This window comes from Triturus cristatus, chromosome 3_1, assembly GCF_964204655.1.
Source record: "Triturus cristatus chromosome 3_1, aTriCri1.1, whole genome shotgun sequence".
Classification (NCBI taxonomy): domain Eukaryota; kingdom Metazoa; phylum Chordata; class Amphibia; order Caudata; family Salamandridae; genus Triturus; species Triturus cristatus.
Window position 1 is genome coordinate 535,126,301 of NC_140583.1, and position 19,481 is coordinate 535,145,781.

A 19,481-nucleotide genomic window follows, 5' to 3' on the forward strand; every position below is an offset into this window, starting at 1 on the left:
CCAAAATGCTGAGGCCCTCCCCCCCTACCACTTGCTCTTCCACCCCGGTCAGACGGTTAGTGCCACTGATGTGGCGACTGTGTCCCCCCCCATGTCCTGCCGACCTCACCTGAACCCCATTCTTCTCACATTGAGTTAGGCACTGCAGTGGAGTCCACGACCACCCTGTCTGACTTGGGTACTGCAGTGGGGACCCAATCCACTCCATCTGAACTGCCCACTGAAGTTGTGCTGGCACCCACCCCATCTGACTTGTGCCCCACAGTTGTGACTGCATCCACTACTTCAGTCAGCTCCACTGCAGTTGCCAGTGACTCTCCTGCATCCACCACCCCTTCACTGCCTCCTTCTGCTGTGCCCTGATCCTGTCCCTGCGGTGCCTGGCCTGCCCCCATGTATGCCCCTCCGAGGGTATGTCACCTGTCCTTAGCAGTGCAGGCAAGCAACGTGTGACAGTTGTCACTCAAGTTCACTTCTTGTCATTTGATAATGGACTGGTCATTGGCCTTTGTTTTGAACGGACATTTAATTTTTCATCTGCTGAATAAAGCTTTTTTCTTTATCCTTGTGAATTTGATTTAGCTGTACATTATGTTGATGATGTTTACCATGACCTTGCAGTTGTAATGCTAGATTTCAAATGTTGAATACTGAGGTGTTGATGTGAGGTACTCCATGAGATATGTATCCTATTCTGGTCGGTATCCATGTCATTCTTTGCAGCTAACTGGGTGTGTCATGATCAACAATTTGTGAACATCTCTGTGAACATTTCATTTGCATGGTCACATCTGTGGCTTGCACATATGATGTGCTTCCCATTGTCCAATGTGTCTATTTCCCTGACTTTGGGCGCATCTCCACTGGACCTACAGGTGTGGGCATCATTGGTGTAGGAGCAACTGGGTCCTCTGTGCAACTTGCTGGACATATGTGTTGAGTATGTGCAGATGACTTAAGGGACACTCTCGTACCCAGGCTGTTGTGACCAGAGGCTTCATTGTGTGGTAACTGATGGCTGACTGACCAAGTGTTCTGCTGACATGACTGAGACCTGCTGGGACTATGTTTGGCACAGCTGAGCTTCCACAGGAGTTGTCCCCTCAAGTAAGTGTGTTCCGTGACATCGCCTGGGCCTATGGTGTGTGTTGTTTGAGCATGCATGTGTGTGTCCACATCACTTTTCATACACAGGCAGTGTTCCCTTGATATGTTCCTGTTGTATATGCTTGCTGAGTGGTACTGTGTTCATCCCACAACTTTGCCATGGGCTTCCAGATGTGTGGGTGCATGACACACTACTGTTAATTGGTGTTTCGTCATTGGGATTTGTCAGTTCTGAGTGGTGATGATGTTGTTTGTTCGCAAAATCATGTAGTTGTCCCTAGGTGGTACCTTTCAGTGTTTGAGAAATGTGTGTGACTGCTCCTACTTGTCCAGTTCAGGGCTGCGATGTTTGCAGGTGTCAGCATGTGTGCCTTGTGGTTCTCCTTGGCTTCTGTATTGTCCTGGGACTGTGGCAGGTATTCCGCAGGTTACGTGAGCTTTGACGTCATGGCCATGTACCGCATACTTTGAAGTATGTCTGTCATTTACCAGGGTTGTACACTGTCCTTGTGGGATGATTCTGTGCATCTTAGTTTCTCCCAACATTACTGTGTTTGTCATGGGTGCATGTGCAATGTCACCTGTTCATGTGGGCTTCACAGATGCACATTGGTGCAGTTCAGAGTGTGTGGTGTTGAGGGTGGACTGATGTAAATGTTTGCATGGATGTGCCCCTAGCTCCCATTTGTCCATGGATGACGGGCTATGCTGAGTGATATGTGTTTGTGTAGGTGTGATGTACGTTTGTGGCACAGGACACATGTCTGGGTTTCTCAGTTTGTACGACATCTACCTTTGTCAGCACAGTGGAGGTGTCATGCATGCTTGTGTCACCCCAATGTCTGGTCCCTGGGGGTAGTGTTGTTGTGTGTCAGTCTCTTGCTGTGTTAGTTTGTGTTCATTCCAGCTTGTGTCACATGTGTCTGTTGTGCTACCTCTCATCTCACAATGCCTGATTGCTCACTAAGGGGGGCCCATTGATGGGTTACTTTTGTATGGCACTGTGTCCACATCTGTTGCACTGTGGTTCAGCCCCCCTCATGTGTTGTGTAGTTGCTTGGGGATACTGAGACACACACACATGTTGTGTCAGATGGGCAGTGTGAGGTGGGGAACAACCTTTACAACGCAACTTTTACAACGCACTACACTTACAACGCATTTTTTACAACGCAACATCCACTACAACGCATTCCATTACATAGCATGACACTACAACGCATTTTTAAAAACTACCTTTACAACGCATTCCATTACATCGCATACTACCTTTACAACGCATACCATTACAACGCATAATATTACACTACACTATCCAACACTTACCCTACTGTTGCACCCCCTGGAGTTAGAATAGTAATTTTTACCCCTATACTATCCAACACTTACCCTACTGTTGCACCCCCTGGAGTTAGAATAGTAATTTTTACCCCTATACTATCCAACACTTACCCTACTGTTGCACCCCCTGGAGTTAGAATAGTAATTTTTACCCCTATACTATCCAACACTTACCCTACTGTTGCACCCCCTGGAGTTATAATAGTAATTTTTACCCCTATACTATCCAACACTTACCCTACTGTTGCACCCCCTGGAGTTAGAATAGTAATTTTTACCCCTATACTATCCAACACTTACCCTACTGTTGCACCCCCTGGAGTTAGAATAGTAATTTTTACCCCTATACTATCCAACACTTTCCCTGCTGTTGCACCCCCTGGAGTTAGAATAGTAATTTGTACCCCTATACTATCCAACACTTTTCCTACTGTTGCACCCCCTGGAGTTAGAATAGTAATTTTTACCCCTACACTATCCAACACTTACCCTACTGTTGCACCCCCTGGAGTTAGAATAGCAATTTTTACCCCTATACTATCCAACACTTACCCTACTGTTGCACCCCCTGGAGTTAGAATAGTAATTTTTACCCCTATACTATCCAACACTTACCCTACTGTTGCCCCCCCTGGAGTTAGAATAGTAATTTTTACCCCTATACTATCCAACACTTACCCTACTGTTGCCCCCCTGAAGTTAGAATAGTAATTTTTACCCCTATACTATCTAATACTTACCTTAAATGCAATTTAATATTATGCGTTGTAATGGTATGCATTGTAAAGGTAGTATGCGATGTAATGGAATGCGTTGTAAAGGTAGTTTTTAAAAATGCGTTGTAGTGTCATGCTATGTAATGGAATGCGTTGTAGTGGATGTTGCGTTGTAAAAAATGCGTTGTAAGTGCATGCGTTATAAAAGTGTGCGTTGTAACGACATACATCCTTGTGAGGTTGCCTGTTTGTGTTTGTGCATCTGCACCAGTGCATTGGTATTGCTGTTGTGGGCCATTGTCTGGATGTTGTTTTTGTGATATACCCTGCTGTCCCTGTGAGTCATATCACATCATTCTGCACATTCATCCTGGTTGTTAGGTGCCATTGCTGGCATGGAATGAGAGTTTGTGACCTGACACCTACAGTCTACACAGGTTGTTTTGATTAGTGTGTCTATTTTCGAGATGTGTGCATGCTTTGTGATGGTCACTTCTGCTCTTGTGTCATTGTACACTATATGCATTGTCAGCCCCCATGGGTGGTGCTTGTCTGCACATGGCCGGGAGAATGTCAGGTAATCACAGCACTGTTAGCCTCACCACATCTCTGTGGGTATGGGACACAACCACTACTTTGCCCCAAAAGTGTTTCATGTGTTGGGACCAGGAATCATACATGCTCTTTGGCATTTGCAGCTATCTCCATGATGACACTTACCTTTTGGTCACTGTGATGAGGAGGGTTTTAGACCCCATCACCACAATGCTCAACATCTGCTGCAGTTTGGAACCCCACACTTAACTTTTGTTCTACACAGTGAGGGGTGTTATCTTTACGTTGCCAGAGTGCTAGTGATGCTTGCCTTGTGTAGGCCACACTCATTTTTTGGTCACACATGTGATGGTAGTTACATTGTATATTCGAAGTCATGATCACTGTTGTGGGCATTTGTCACAGACTACACACTGTTGTCATGATGTTAGGGGGGATGTATTTTGCTGACTTGCATGATGTTGGTGTATGATGGATGTGTGGCACATCACACATCCTATGAGTGGGGGTGGCATTAGTGATGGGCAACATAGGCCGCCCTATGTGTGGGGGTGGCAGGAGTGCTGGGCAACATAAGCCCTATGGGTGGGGGTGGTAGTAGTGATGGGCAACATGAGCCCTATGGATGGGGTTGGTAGTAGTGCTGGGCAACAGGTCCCCTATGAGTGGGGGTGGCAGGCGTGAAGGGCAAAAGGTCCCCTATGGGTAGGGGTGGCAGGAGTGCTGGGCAACATAGTCCCGATGGGTGGAGGTGGCAGGAGTGCTGGGCAACATAGTCCCTAGCGGTGGGGGTGGCAGTAGTGCTGGGCAACAGGTCCCCTATGAGTGGGGGTGGCAGTAGTGATGGGCAACATAAGCCCTATGAGTGGGGGTGGCAGTAGTGCTGGGCAAGAGGTCTCCTATGAGTGGGGGTGGCAGTAGTGATGGGCAAGATAAGCCCTGTGAGTGGGGGTGGCAGTAGTGATGGGCAACATAAGCCCTATGGGTGGGGGTGGCAGGAGTGATGGGCAACATAAGCCCTATGAGTGGGGGTGGCAGTAGTGATGGGCAACAGGTCCCCTATGGGTGGAGGTGGCAGGAGTGTTGGGCAACATAGTCCCTAGGGGTGGTGTGGCAGTAGTGCAGGGCAACATAGTCCCTAGGGGTGGGGGTGGCAGTAGTGCTGGGCAATAAGTCCCCTATGAGTGGGGGTAGCAGGAGTGATGGGCAGCAGGTCCCCTATGGGTGGGGGTGGCAGGAGTGCTGGGCAACATAGTCCCTATGGGTGGGGGTGGCAGGAGTGCTGGGCAACATAGTCCCTAGGGGTGGGGGTGGCAGTAGTGCTGGGCAACAGGTTCCCTATGAGTGGGGGTGGCAGGAGTGATGGGCAGCAGGTCCCCTATGGGTGAAGGTGGCAGGAGTGCTGGGCAACATAGTCCCTATGGGTGGGGGTGGCAGGAGTGCTGGGAAACAGGTCCCCTATGAGTGGGGGTGGCAGGAGTGATGGGCAGCAGGTCCCTTATGGGTGGGGGTGGCAGGAGTGCTGGGCAACATAGTCCCTATGGGTGGAAGTGGCAGTAGTGCTGAGCAACATAGTCCCTAGGGGTAGGGCTGGCAGTAGTGCTGGGCAATAGATCCCTTATTAGTGGGGGTGGCAGGAGTGATGGGCAAAAGGTCCCCTATGGGTGGGGGTGGCAGGACTGCTGGGCAATATAGTGCCTATGGGTGGGGGCGACAGTAGTGCTGGGCAACAGGTCCTCTATGAGTGGGGGTGGCAGTAGTGCTGGGCAACAGGTCCCCTATGAGTGGGGGTGGCAGTAGTGATGGGCAACATAAGCCCTATGGGTGGGGGTGGCAGGAGTGATGGGCAACATAAGCCCTATGAGTGGGGGTGGCAGTAGTGATGGGCAACATAGTCCCTAGGGGTGGGGGTGCAGGAGTGCTGGGAAACAGGTCCCCTATGAGTGGGGGTGGCAGGAGTGATGGGCAGCAGGTCCCTTATGGGTGGGGGTGGCAGGAGTGCTGGGTGACATAGTCCCTATGGGTGGGGGCGACAGTAGTGCTGGGCAACATAGTCCCTAGGGGTGGGGGTGGCAGGAGTGCTGGGAAACAGGTCCCCTATGAGTGGGGGTGGCAGGAGTGATGGGCAGCAGGTCCCTTATGGGTGGGGGTGGCAGGAGTGCTGGGTGACATAGTCCCTATGGGTGGGGGTGGCAGGAGTGCTGGGCAACATAAGCCCTATAGGTGGGGGTGGCAGTAGTGATGGGCAAAAGGAGCCCTATGGGTGGGGGTGGTAGTGGTGCTGGCCATACAACCCCTATGGTGGCCTGTTAGTGGCCAGGATATGGATCCCCTGTGTGTGTGTGCCATTTTGCAGGTACGTGTCGCATGTTTGTGTGGTAGGTGTCTTACTTACCTTCTGCGCCGTCCACGTCTGTTCCTGATCCGGTCATAGATGTAGAGTACTGGTATGACCTGCGTGATGGGCTTCATGATGTGTTTGTCTCGTACACACTGCTTGTTGCTCCGTCTCGTACCCGTTGCAAGCTGGTCCATCTCGTAGCCGTGGATTGAGTTCTGGTGCGAATCGTAGCTGATATGCTTCTTTTCCGGATGCCTTGACGTGCCGTATGTGGCGACCCGTCCGGCGCGTAGGAAGTATGCATCGTACTTGTCAGGGCCGAAACTGCTATGGATACTGCTTCTGGGCGACTCGGTTCGGCGTTAGGAGTTACGGCTCGGACGGGGAGTGAAGCTTGAATCACAGCCTACGTGTCGGTCGGGTTTTTGGCAGTTATGCGCACCGTACTTCATCAACAGGATGAACCGGGTATGTGTCGGTCGCAAGGTGAGGCTACGAAAAGCTCTCAGAGAGCTGTCCAACCCGGATCGGAATCGACCCCTCTGTGTTTGAAAATACTACTTTTAGAAAGTAGGTATTTTCTTGTCTAACCATTCAAACCTGCCTCTGCTAGACTGTGTATTCCTTGTCTGGAGTTTGAGTGAAAGGGCTGGGGAAGTCCAGGAGACAGGGTGAGGTAGCCCAGTGGTGAATAGAGAGATCTGCATCTAGATGGGAGGGAGGAGTTGCACCTCAGACCTGAATAGGGCTGTTCCTTCCCTCCACAATGCTGGCTCCACCTCCTGTGGTGCGTCTGATGTCTCTGCCCTGCACTCTGAAAGGAAAGAAGGAGTCAGGTAAACAAAGTGCTCCAGGACTGACCAGAACTGGTTTGAACAAGGCAAATGCCTCTCTGCCTTCAGAGAACAAAGGAAAACTTAATATAAATATTAGGACCCCAACCCAAGAACTTTAGATCACTTTGGGAAACAAGAAGAAACTGAGGAGAGACTATCCCTGAAATTGGGGTATTGGCCTGCAGGGGTTGCCTACTGCCAAAGAGGAGAAAGGAACTTTGTGTGTACTTTTGTTCAACTTGTGAAGGATCTCCAAGGGCTTGGAAAAGAGCTTGCCTCCTGCTGAAGTCTCATGGACAACAGACTTCAACGCCCAGCTCCCCCGAGTTCTTTGTAAGTGCCTACTGCTGTTTTGGGCCTTCTGAGGGACTGCGTGTCGCAAGGAGCTGGAAGCGCGACTCATGGAGAAGAAGCGTGTCGCCATCGCAGCTGCTGCCGTCGCATCACTGAACAAGGGTGTCGCCGCTGTGGCTGTCGCATTGCACCGCATCACGAGAAGTCCCCCTCAACACCGAAGAAGCATGTCGCCGTCGCAGCCATCTTAGCTGATGCATTGCACCTCATCACGAGAAGAGTCTCATCGAGGAAGAAGCGTGTCACCGTCGCAGCCGCTGCCGTCGCATCTTGGATGACACCGCTGTAGCTGTCGCATTGCACCGCATCAAGAAAAGCGCCTCACATCCACGGAGAAGCATGCCGCCATCGGAGCTGCTGCCGTCGCATCTCTGAACAAGGGTGTCACATCCAGTGGAAGCGTCTCACATCACTGGACAAGGGTGCCGCCGCTGTAGCTGACGCATCGAGCCGAGATCTCTCGCAACATCGGAGAAGAGAGCCGCATCAGGAAGATCTTCACATCTTTATTTCTTTGCACCAAACTTTCATCGCATCAACATCGTTGCAACACTTTTGTTGCCCTGCGTGTCGCATCTACAGGTACATTGACTTAAAGTGTCGCATTTAAGAACTAAAGAGAACTAAGCTAAAACTACCATTTAAAGTAACAGTATTGTGAACTTTTGTCGTTTATGGTCCTGTGGTAAATCTATATAAAGACTACTTAATTTTTTTATATAAAACTTGTGTGGTGTCCATCTGCAGTGTTGTCACTTGATTACTGTATGTGTTCACAAATGCTTTACACACTGCCTCTGACATAAGCCTGTCTGCTCGTGCCAAGCTACCAACGGGGTGAGCAGGGGTTATTTTAGGAGTGTACCCCTTTACCCTGACTAGAGGCGAGGGTCTCTATTTGTCACAAGTGCATACCTGTGCCAACTAGAGACCCCCAAGTCTAACAGTAGCTGATAGCACGCTAGATCAGTCACATCCCCCACTACTAGGGGCCCAGGCTCACCGCAAGGTGGCAGGATTCTGGAATTGGATGGGACACTAGGGATTGGAGGACAAGTGGAGAAAACAGCACCTGGGAGATAGAGATTACTCGTATTACTCATCCATACATCAGTTACATACAAGGCTTGACACTTGTTATGCTTCCCTGGCCTAGGACATTCCATCACCCATACAGAATACCTGGGATGCACGTTCTCCGATCATAGCCACCTGCTGTTGACTTTTCAGCTTGTAGGTAAACACCCTCTAGTCCCACTGTGGTGACTCAATTGCTGATGTTAGAGGATCCTTCTTTAAGGAAACCATGGGTGCCGCCATTGATTCCTACTTTTCTACCAATGCGCAAATGGCATCCACAGCGCTGGTGGAATGGGAGGTATTTAAGATGGTGACAAAGGGGTACTGCCTGGGATAGTCGATAGGGGCACACAGAGAGCTGCACCAGGAGCTGAGAGAGCTAGATAATAGATTACATGGGTTGGACAATGCACAGGGAGTGGAAATTACAGACCAGGGATGTTTAAGGGAAACACAAGCCCTATATCATCAATCCCTTGAAAGGCTGAGGTGTCATGACTACAGGGGGTACCTTACAAAGGTACACGAGGAAGAAGGGAGACCTGGACGATTACTGGCATGGCTGATTAGAACAGAGATCCGTGGATCCCCGATTACCCATGTTCTAACCAGAACTGGAGAATCTGTCCATGACCCAGAACCCATTAATGCTTTGTTCCATAACTATTACGAAACCCTGTACAGAGCACCTCCTTAGGTCTCCCAAGAGGAACCAAGAGCTTTTCTGACTCCGTTATATCTTAAGTCGCTGGACCAACAGGCGAGGGAAACGCTAGGTGGCCCGGAGACAGCTCATGAGATTTGTGTGGCTATTAAGAGTATGGCCACAGGTAAGACCCCGTGCCTGCATGGTCTCATCACAGAATTTTACTCTGTGTACGCCTCAAAACTGGCTCCCCACCTGGAAACCCTATATGCAGAATCATTGCAACTCAGGCAGCTCCCTGAGTCTTCACGGGACATGTTAGTGATTCAGTTCCCCAAGACAACTACTGAGGGGGCATGTATTACAGATTTCTGACCACTCTCAATGCTCAACATGGATTTTAAAATACTTAGCAAGATACTGGCGCTCTGTTTACTCCCATACATATCTACGCTAATTCATACTGACCAGAACAGCTTTATCCTGGCCCGGAGTACCTCATTTAACTTATGCAGATTATATTCGGTGCTGTATCACCCTGGAGTGAGGCTTTTCCCCCAAGCGACCCACTTGTCAATAGACTTGGAGAAGGCCTTTGATACTGAGCAGTGGGATTACCTGTACGAGACCATGGAGTACATGGGTCTTGGGGATGATTGCGTGAAATGGGTGAAGGTGCTTTACAAACATCTCATGGCAAGGGTCGAGACAGGCAAAATAGTCTCCGCACAGTATGGAGTCTTCTGTGGCACCGACAGGGATGCCCACTATCACCCCTCCTATTTGCTTTGGCGATTCAACCCCTGGCTGTGCTGTTCCAACAGGGAGGCAAGGAAGTGGGCCTGACTGTGGGGGGGCATAATCATATAATTTCTTTACATGCAGATGATCTTCTGATATATCTTAGTGACGCTCTGGTGGGTTCTGCAGTGGCATTAGACCTCTTGGGAAGATTTGAGCTTATGTCTAGCTTGAAGGTTAACAAAAGCAAGACATCTGTTTACCGTGACCGCAACCCTTCTCCGCCCCATAGACCTCCCAGTGGACCTTAATTGGGTTCCCTTCACCTTTTAGATATTTAGGAATTCACATCTTCCATTCGCTTGAGGGCCTGAGAGAGAGGCATCTTGGGGTCAGTTTGTGCAGTACAAGGCTCTGGCATTGACATTCAGTGTGTTGTGGAGTAGAGGAGAGGAATCCACGACATGTGGTGTTGCACTCTGTACTTACTTTAGGAGGGGCAAAACACCAGGTGAAATGGCTTCACGCCTCATTGTCAGATATGTCCTGTGCCCTGTTACTAAAACTGAATAGTAGATGGGAGACAGTACTGGACAGGGAACTTTCTGATCCAGGATGGGGCAGAATTTTAGCATACTCCAAAAAGTTTTCCTGCAACACCAGGATGACATACACGCAGTTTAATTATACACATATGATATATATGACAGCCCATAGGCTCCGTGTCACCTACGGTGGTGAAATACTTAACTGCTAGAGGTGTAAATAAAGCAACGCTGATTTTATATACATGACCTGGGGCTGCATTATAATAAGCAGTTTCTGGGACGAAGTTTTGAAGGTGTGGCAGTGGGGCGTACACTGGAACCCACGATTGGAGTTTGCCTGCTGGGGCTTTTCCCTGACTGTCTAAATGGAAGGTGGGAACTACATTTTTGAATGTCGCCTTGGTCCTTGCTAGGAGGAGGATAGCGCTATGCTGGAAATCTGCCAGTGGCCCCACGATCGGACACTGGAAGGGCCCTGGCTAGGGAAGAAGAACAGGGACTGACACTGCCTTAAGGCGGAATCCTGAAGTGAGGTCCTTCAGAACCGGGAGCTCCCGAAAAGGGATTGTAATGGAACATTTGAGAGTAGAGACAGTTCTTAGTAAGATGGGGAACACACCCGAGTAGGTGTAGACCCTTATAGGAGCGATGATGAACATGGGGAGTAAAATAAATCTTGGTGAGGAGCTCGGTGGCGCATGGGCAACCAGGAATAAAATAGATGATCCACCTTTGGTGAGCCACCCCCTTGACCTGTCCGAGATTTGGGAAGTAACGCTGGTGGTCGGACTGGTGGGAACCGAAATCGCCTGACCTCCCACATCTCCCAAACGGCACCTGGAACCAGGGGCGGTACCAGTCAGGGCTTCAAAGTAGAGAAATGCAGAAATATTGATAATCCGAGTTTTAATCAATAATAGTGCACAGAAACGGTTCAAACAATCAAGGTAACGAAATAAAACACCTTTTCTTGCACACCAAGGGAGAAAAGTACGCCATCCTGCTCTCTTTTCTGTTCAGCACTCCAAAACCTGCCTGCGAGTGGCGCCAAATGAATTAAAAAGTAAATACATTCATCCTTTACCTATAAGTATGCTCTATACTGAAAAAGAAAATACGCATACCATGCAAGACAGACTGCAGAAGGTGAGCGTTTGTATAGCAGAGTCTGTTGAACAAGACAGATGGATAGATGGAGCTCGCGTGTTGCATCGATTGTTGCCAAGGAGTAATTTGAAGTGTTTTCCCAACTGATTAAACTAATGTGATGACTGCATCTGTTTTATTCTATTTTCCACTCACTCTTGCCTTTTCCTTACCTTGACATCCTTGTCTTTTTTTCTCTCTCTCTCTCAGCTATCATTTTCCATTTCTTTCTGCAAATATAGATTTTCATCACCCTTCTCACCTCTGGTACACTCCCTCTATCCACCATTTTGCTCTGTATTTTTCCTTGTACATCTGCTTTTATCCACCCTCTGTTTCGGCAGATCCCTTTTGTTGCTATACTTATGTTTCAAGATCTTTCTGCTGTAGCCAAAAGTGTTTTCTACTCATCCTGCGGAGTACATCTAATAATCCACTCAGATGTGGAGAGACAGGAGTAGGAACAGGATGCAGACATTAAATGGAGGAGAAAGAGCCGAGATTCACTTCAGAAGAAGAAATGAGTGTGCTGTTTGTTTTCCCATCTCTCTCCTCCCCCCTCTTTTTGCTCTTATACAGCTGTCTCTAATACAGAAGGAGGCCGCTAGAAAGACAGGAAGTTACTGAAAGCGCAAGCAGATGGGAATGCGGGTCCAAATCTCATGAAAGCTTTCAAACCCTTAACCAGAAGAGGCGAAGGCAATATGCTGACAGCTGCTTCTATGTCATTACACAGCCATTGTGCGGTCCTGGTTGCAAGCAGCTGCTATTTCAGGGTAGGTTATGCCCGTGTCCCGGAGACAGGTAAAATGCACTTAGTCGAGTCTCCAATCCATTCAACGTCCCTGAAAAGACTGCAGATAGACCAACATCGCGCCCGTCTGCGCCCAGTGCCTCTGAGGACTATGAATGTAGGGAAGTTGTATAGGGTTGATTTATGAAGCTATTGCAAAGACATGCCGAAACTAGTAAAAATGTTTTAAAAGGTATGTTAATAACTGCACAATGGGACGGAAAGATTCTAGGACATCAACAACAAATCGTGCACCTGCAGCATAGTTTGGAGATGCATCCTGCAGATCCGATGAAGCCAAATCAGAATAATTGTTTTTTAAAATCTACATTCTGTCCAACTGGGAGTAGGACACAGGAGAGGGCACCAGCTGACCCCATCCATAGTAGCAATCAGCATTGTAGAGCCCGGGACAGGGTGCCGACACAGGTGACAGATGACCTGCTCTTCTTCTGTCGGTTATACTTATTGATTTTTGTCATTTGGAGGCATTTTATTTATGAAAATGTATATTTTTCTACATTGTTTTGGTAGTTTTCTTATGTTGTGTTTTATCTCAATTACTTCATTGAGTACTGCATAAATACTTTGCACAGTGCCTTTAGGTAAAGATGGCTGCTCTGCGCCAAGCTACCAGAGGGTTGAACGCAGGTTTATATAGTGATTATAGTGGTTGACCCTGACAAGGATTATGATTATTGTTTGAGGTGGGTACTTTCCCCCACACTTAATAACCTAATTTCTTAAAAGCATATATAATTCAAAAGGAGGATAAGTAGAAGAGAAAGTATATTGTGATTTTAATAACACACGATTAACCATCCAAATCTCTGCCTTAATTCATGTGGTTACTGCATATAATGCCACAGTTATTACAAAATGAACCATATGTATTCATATTAGTAACTGCGTCCTCCCTGACGAATCTGTACAAATTAAACATACAAAACTGTGCTAAGCATGTTAGCAAACTAGCTAAACATGCTGAGCATCTGCCCCAGTTACTACCAAATCAATCAGTAAATTTCAAACAATCAGTAGATTTGTGGAGCACTCCTTGTCACCCGTGAGGGTATCCAAGCACTGGATAGTTCCTTGAAACCCCTTTACTTATGCCCCCATTGATGGATTGGCACAGCTCGGCCCTGTGGTAAATGCCGGCGGGTACGGATGAACAAAGCAGAGCCTGGTCACCCGCTAAGGGTTGGGTGCATGGCCTGGTCAGAGTAGACAGCAAGCTCCTGCTCCTCATGGCTAAAGATCTTGTGCATTGGTGATTGGCAGAAAATAGAAGGTTAAGTATAAGAACAGTTGAAGGTGGTACACTGTAGTTAACTTATGTTTATGTTTTAAAAAGCTTAGAAATTCACTGAAAAAACCTAGTTAAATGAACGCATCTCCCTCTCTGATAATCCCCCAGGGGCACCTCTCTAATCCTACCGGTCCCTTTCTAGCTATGCATCTTCCTCCCGACGCTTCTTCACTGCCCCCTTCATATTCACCGCTCACCATGAGACAGAAGCTCCTGACGCTTCACTCGTCTCTGGTTTTCCTCATAGGATTTCCCCTGCATCAGGCCGCCATTGATCACCGGCCCGTATAATTAAACGCGCACTGGATTGCTACTCAACAGCACGTGCACCATCATTCAGGTAACCTTCTTTCACCCGCGCTCGCTGCCCCTGTCTCCAGTCCTTGAACAGTCTTGCCCAACCTTCGACGTCGGTTCCACACTTACCCCTATGCCTTTCTCCCACAGATTGCCTCATCTACTCACGCTTAAGGAATTAGCCGTCCTCCCCAGGATCAGGTAACCCTTCACTTTCTCACAATCTATTTCGGCACTTACAGCTGCTCCCTTCATTAATCTACATTATCCTACCCCCACAGCTGTCCCGGGATTCGTTCGTACGCTGACCTACCTTGGACCCCATTATTGTTTATACTGGATCTCTGACCACCCATATTTGCTTCTATCTTGCGGCTCCCATGTATTTCCACCGGCTCCTGTAGCCTCTTAAATACTCCTTTCTCCTCCTTTGGGCTGCTTATTCTTTTCCTTTTCCTTTCCCCCCACAGAACTACACTTATAATCTATGTGACCATTTGTCCTGATGATGACCTGAAATTGATCAGGTTGAAACGCCGTTGACTACCCAGCACAGAACCTTGGTGCTGTAGTGGTCAATTTAACTAATGCAATTGGCAACCAAATGTGTATATACTTGTCTTCTCATTGACCATTGTCTGTAGTTATTTTTCGCCGTTCACGCTGTTGTTTACACTTTGTGTCACTGTGCCGTCACTTATCACTGGTGCGCCCAGTACCCACTTGTGTAATTTGGTCACTATTATCTTTAATTGTATAGTAGTGCTGCTATAACTACCTGCAATCACTAAAAACTTAATTTCATCTTTACCTTGTGGTCTCCCTTTGTTCCATTCCCCTTATGTATGATAGAGACTTCTTTCTCTAACTGTTCTTGCTAAATGTTTCCCAGTTGAGACGTTGTTGTATTGCTATACTAATTACCCGGTCTCACCTGGGTCAACATGTTCTACTCCTGTTACTATTACCTCAAAGTAATTTAGGGCCTGATCACGATTTTGGCAATTCATTGAGCCGCTGAACCTTTGGTGGCAGTGTGGTGGCAGTCGGGGAATGCCGCACCAGCGGTCCGACCGCTGTATTACGATTACCGCGGTCGGAACAGTTGGAAGCTGCCACAACTGGTTTTTGTGGATTGAAGGATTATGAACTGCAAATACATAACTGTACTATGATTCTTATTTCATTTTGGGAGAGAAATGTTTGCTATTGTTAAATGTATTTGTTATTTTGTGTTTTTAAATTAAATGGTGTAAATTTAATTTAATTGGTACGAAAGGCCTGTCGATTTGGATTTTTAAAAATTTGTTTTATTGTTTTTTATGGTATGCATATATATATTTATTAATTTTGTGCTAAATAAGTTTTATTTGTAGGTCTTAATGGATTTTGATTAAATTATATTTCTAAATTGGCCAGATTAATATAGGCAATTTAAATGATCATTATTAAAAAATACAATTTAGTGTGTTTCTTGGCTACTTAATGTAAGTTGGATTGTTACGTGGTTTATAATATTGTTTATGCTATCCAGTTTTTGCTTTCTAGTTAGTGGAGACCTTTGTTATTTATAAAGAGGTTTACTTTCTATTATAGCATTTTGTACACTTCTTTGGTCTTATTGGGTATTTTAAGTTTAATTTGAATTAAAGATGCTCTAGTCTAAGGACATGATTATGAGTTTAGCTTAGCAACCTCCTGGTCTGTCAGGCAGTCCTTTAGCATTCCCACGTTCATGTCTATTAAAAAGACCCTGAAATGGGAGCGTCAAAGCCTGTTCTTGCACGGCATGGACTGTCCAGTCCATGCCGTTGTGGAAAGGAGTGCATGAAGGCAGGGGGCACACCACGTGCCCCCATATATGCATCCAAAGACCCTGAGGAAACAGGTTAGTTTCCTCAACACCACAGTTTCCATGAAAACTGTGGATGAGAAAACTCATCATATGCTTGGCAGTGCCACAGCACCACTGCCAGCATATTGCTGGGCCAGACCGCTGCGCCACAGCCAAGGGATCATGGATCCCCGGTGGTTGCGGCGGTCCTGCACTTGTAATGCAGCGGTCGGATCACCAATGTAGTGGGTCCCATCACGTCACCACAAGTTTTGCGGTCCACTGGATTACCAAACTCGTAATCAGGCCTACGTTCTTGGTAGCTTAGGACTTCCAGGAACTAGTATATGGTAGGATGACTTCATCCTGATGTGGCTTGCAATGTGTTGTGTTTCTACTGCATTGTTGGTTTTGGGCTGTTGATTCATGGTGCTGTCATACACATTCCTCCATGATATTTAAACTTGGGTAACATTTGCCGAGCCAAGTGTTTTCTAAATAGTCCAATAGGGGACTTAGTTTTTATTCGTGTGTTTGGTATTATATATACTTCTGTGACTGGTACAGATGCTAGGGCTTCTTGTTTCTATAATTCAAAAGTAAATTGGCTGCTTGTTGCACATTATACACAGGGAGCCTCATTTTGATGTTGGGCGGAATTCCTTCCGCCCAACACAGACTTGGTCCTGGGACCAACTGACACCTGGTCAGTGGTCCAGACCAGCCCATACAATGTGACCGAACACTGTTTGGTCGCATTGCACTTTTCTCAATGGAAGCTCGGGTTGGCCGTAACACAAGCTCCCATTGAGAAAAGGGAGGTGCAGTTCATCCCTGCAGCCCAAGACATGCACATCAAGGTGCCTGCCACAGGTTGCAGGGATCAACAATGCCCCCTCGGCCTCGAACTGGAGGTCATGCACCCAAAGGGGCCCTGCTGGGGGCCCCCAAAGTCGAGATTACAGGCTAGATTCCGAATTGCCAGCCAGAATGACTAGTAGGTTTAGTTTTTGGCTGCCTCCATCGTAATGAGGCAGTCGTAAAGTAAACCGACCAGTCCATTACAATGTGGCCATGGAGACTCTGACCAAGGGTCTTACTTTGGTTAAAATTGTAATAGCAGGCTTGTGTTGCTGTGGGGGTAGATTTTCAATTTTGTTTGTATCATTGCTTGCACAAAGTCTGTTCTGATTTTTTGGGGTAGTATAAGTTAACTTTTATTTTAATTTGGCTTAGTTTTTCATAGTCGTTGGCAGTTTGTTAGGAAACAGTGTCTATATTTGTGGTTTATTACCATTATGATATTCACCATATGTAAGCATGCCCCTAGGAGTCTGGATGCGCTTGCCCCACTCTGATTTATCCTGCATTGCATTGCCTGGCATATTGGAATACAGATGACTAGAGAAGGCTGTGCCCACGGAAGCCTTCTGAGGTTGATACCACTGACCTACGATCACTGAGGCTTCACAGCTTCACAGCTTCAAAGCAGCAGAGCGGTAAGTGAGGGGCAGGGGTCTGGGATCAAGCGTGAGGCACAAAGAAAGCAAGAAAGAAGTCAGAGAGAGCCCCATGCTCCACTTTCTTTTGCCAAAGTCACCCTGCAACTCAACGGAGATCAAAAGGGCTCCTGGAGCCTCGGAAGCAGCTGAGGTGCTTGTGCCACTAATAAGTCTTGTTGGGGACTCTTCCCTTGCCTGTAACTCTTACCCAGCTGCCTGATGCCTAAAACCTATTTTGCTGGTCTGAGAGCTGTGGTTTGATGGTGGTGTGGGAGTTCGATCATTCAGAATTGAGCTACTTCACCGGATGCATCGGCAGGCCGCCTCAATGCGGCTTGAGGAAGGGGTGCAACGGTGAGAGCCAGCACCAGAGACAGCATATTAAATCAAAGGAGTTGCTTGATTATCGGCCCTCTGCACATCAGATTTTTTAGATGTTTTTCTACTTCAACAGCACTGGAATCCTGAATCTCCTCTGATCCTCTTGACCAGAAAAGCTCACAAGGCCACTGGAATAAAGGTGAACCAATTGGAGGGTTGCATCAGGACAAAGATAAGTCAAAGATAAGCCTTTATTCTCTTTCCAAGGTGATCTTTTGGCGCGGCTGAATGAGACCCTTTCTTTGCACCCACTTCATTAGATCTTCACCCTAAAATCTCTAATTGTTCGCCTCTCAATCTCTGGATCTTGTGACTGCTCAAGGCACAAAATAGCAGACCCAGAAAAGCATCTGTAGGTTGCAGTTCGTGGACCTATTCCCTCAGAAAAAACAAGGAATATGCACTTAACAAGATCGAGGACCAAAGACCACACTACAAAACCTTCACAAACACCAAACCAAAAAAGGAACTGGTAAATGGTAAAGTGAACTATAGCGAGGAGGAAATATTGGGCCAGATCTCACCTGAGAAGCATGCTACACTGACGTCGATTAATATCAAGCTACCACAGAATCTCCCGTCACCCATGGAACTTGATAATCACAATAATTATAATAATCATAATTCAGTGCAATGACCTCCCCTCATCAGACTTGTATGCCCTCACAGCCATCTTCCTTCCTATTAATGATAATTGTGCCAGCTGGAACCTGGACGTAAAAACAAACAGCACATCGAATAAAAAGTTTACAAGTAATACATTTACTGACTCTCATCCATCAAGTACAATTATGGATTTACAACCCTTGGTTGATTGCTCATTGCACCACACCATTAGAGATTGCACAAAGGGGACAAAGGTCACAGAGGCCTTAGTGGCCTCAAATCAATAGACCTGACTGTATCAGGACACTGTGGATATCACCATACCATTAACATTCAAGCAAACCTCACTAGAGCCCAAGTACATCCAATCTATGCAACCTCAGTTGAAGAAGACCTGTTACCAGTCTTGCTTTTGAGTACTTCTTACCTGCTAGCTGCAAATGAGGAAAACACTAGGCTAAGAGTGGGCAGCATCCAATCCTCTAGACACCTGGATCTCCTGAACCAAGAGAACTCCTCCTTCAGTTTTGCGGAATATATAGCTCCACTAGACCTATGTCATTCATCACATTGCTGGGCATCAATCTATATCAGCTCATTAAACACTACTAGAAATAACTCTGCAAATAAAGGAATGATCAAGGGAAGTCCTGTGAACAGCAAACCAATGTAATAAGAAATCAGACACCCCCCTGCCCAGCCCATCCTGGCAATCCTGTGACCAAAGTGCAGGATATTAGATACTACTGCTGGGGCTTTAACCCAGCAAGCTTCCAAACTGGACACAGAATTGTTAGAGGTGCGCAAAATATCCACAACAGTGCAATTAGTAGTAAAAAAGATGCAGGGGTGCGTATCACAGGACTTCGCCCTATGTGTTACAAAGATACAGTTGCAATTGTTTTCTGGAAATATCTTTGAACTTTTTTCAGCCTGAAGACAAGATGCAGCAGCAGGGCAACACACATCCTCCTCCTTCACCAGTTCCCTTCAATTGTCCTGCTAGCATTACTTAGAATTCCCTCACATCACACCTCACTATTACATACAGACCATCCTAAACTTAACAGCAAGCCCAAACACCCCAAAGCCTTTATAATGAAGAAAGAAAAATAACCAAAATCAAAGCACAACAAAATAGAATACCCTACATTTTCATTTTTTTACAAACTGTAACCTATGTCAATATATACATATACTATATAAAAAAACGAGATATTTTAATTTACATAATTTTCGGACCTTTTTTGTGGTTTTCTTAATCTTTTGTTGCAGTCCTACTTACCATGATGCACAAAGGATTCAGAATCATCTTCACTTTCATTCTATAAGCAATTATCAAACA

General features: G+C 46.8%; 1 long non-coding RNA gene across 1 annotated transcript in view; it reads left to right on the top strand.

The window, feature by feature from the left end:
* LOC146860549 (uncharacterized) overlaps positions 1 to 19,481 on the top strand; it is a 92,786-nt gene that overhangs the window by 62,403 nt on the left and 10,902 nt on the right. The window lies entirely within an intron of this gene.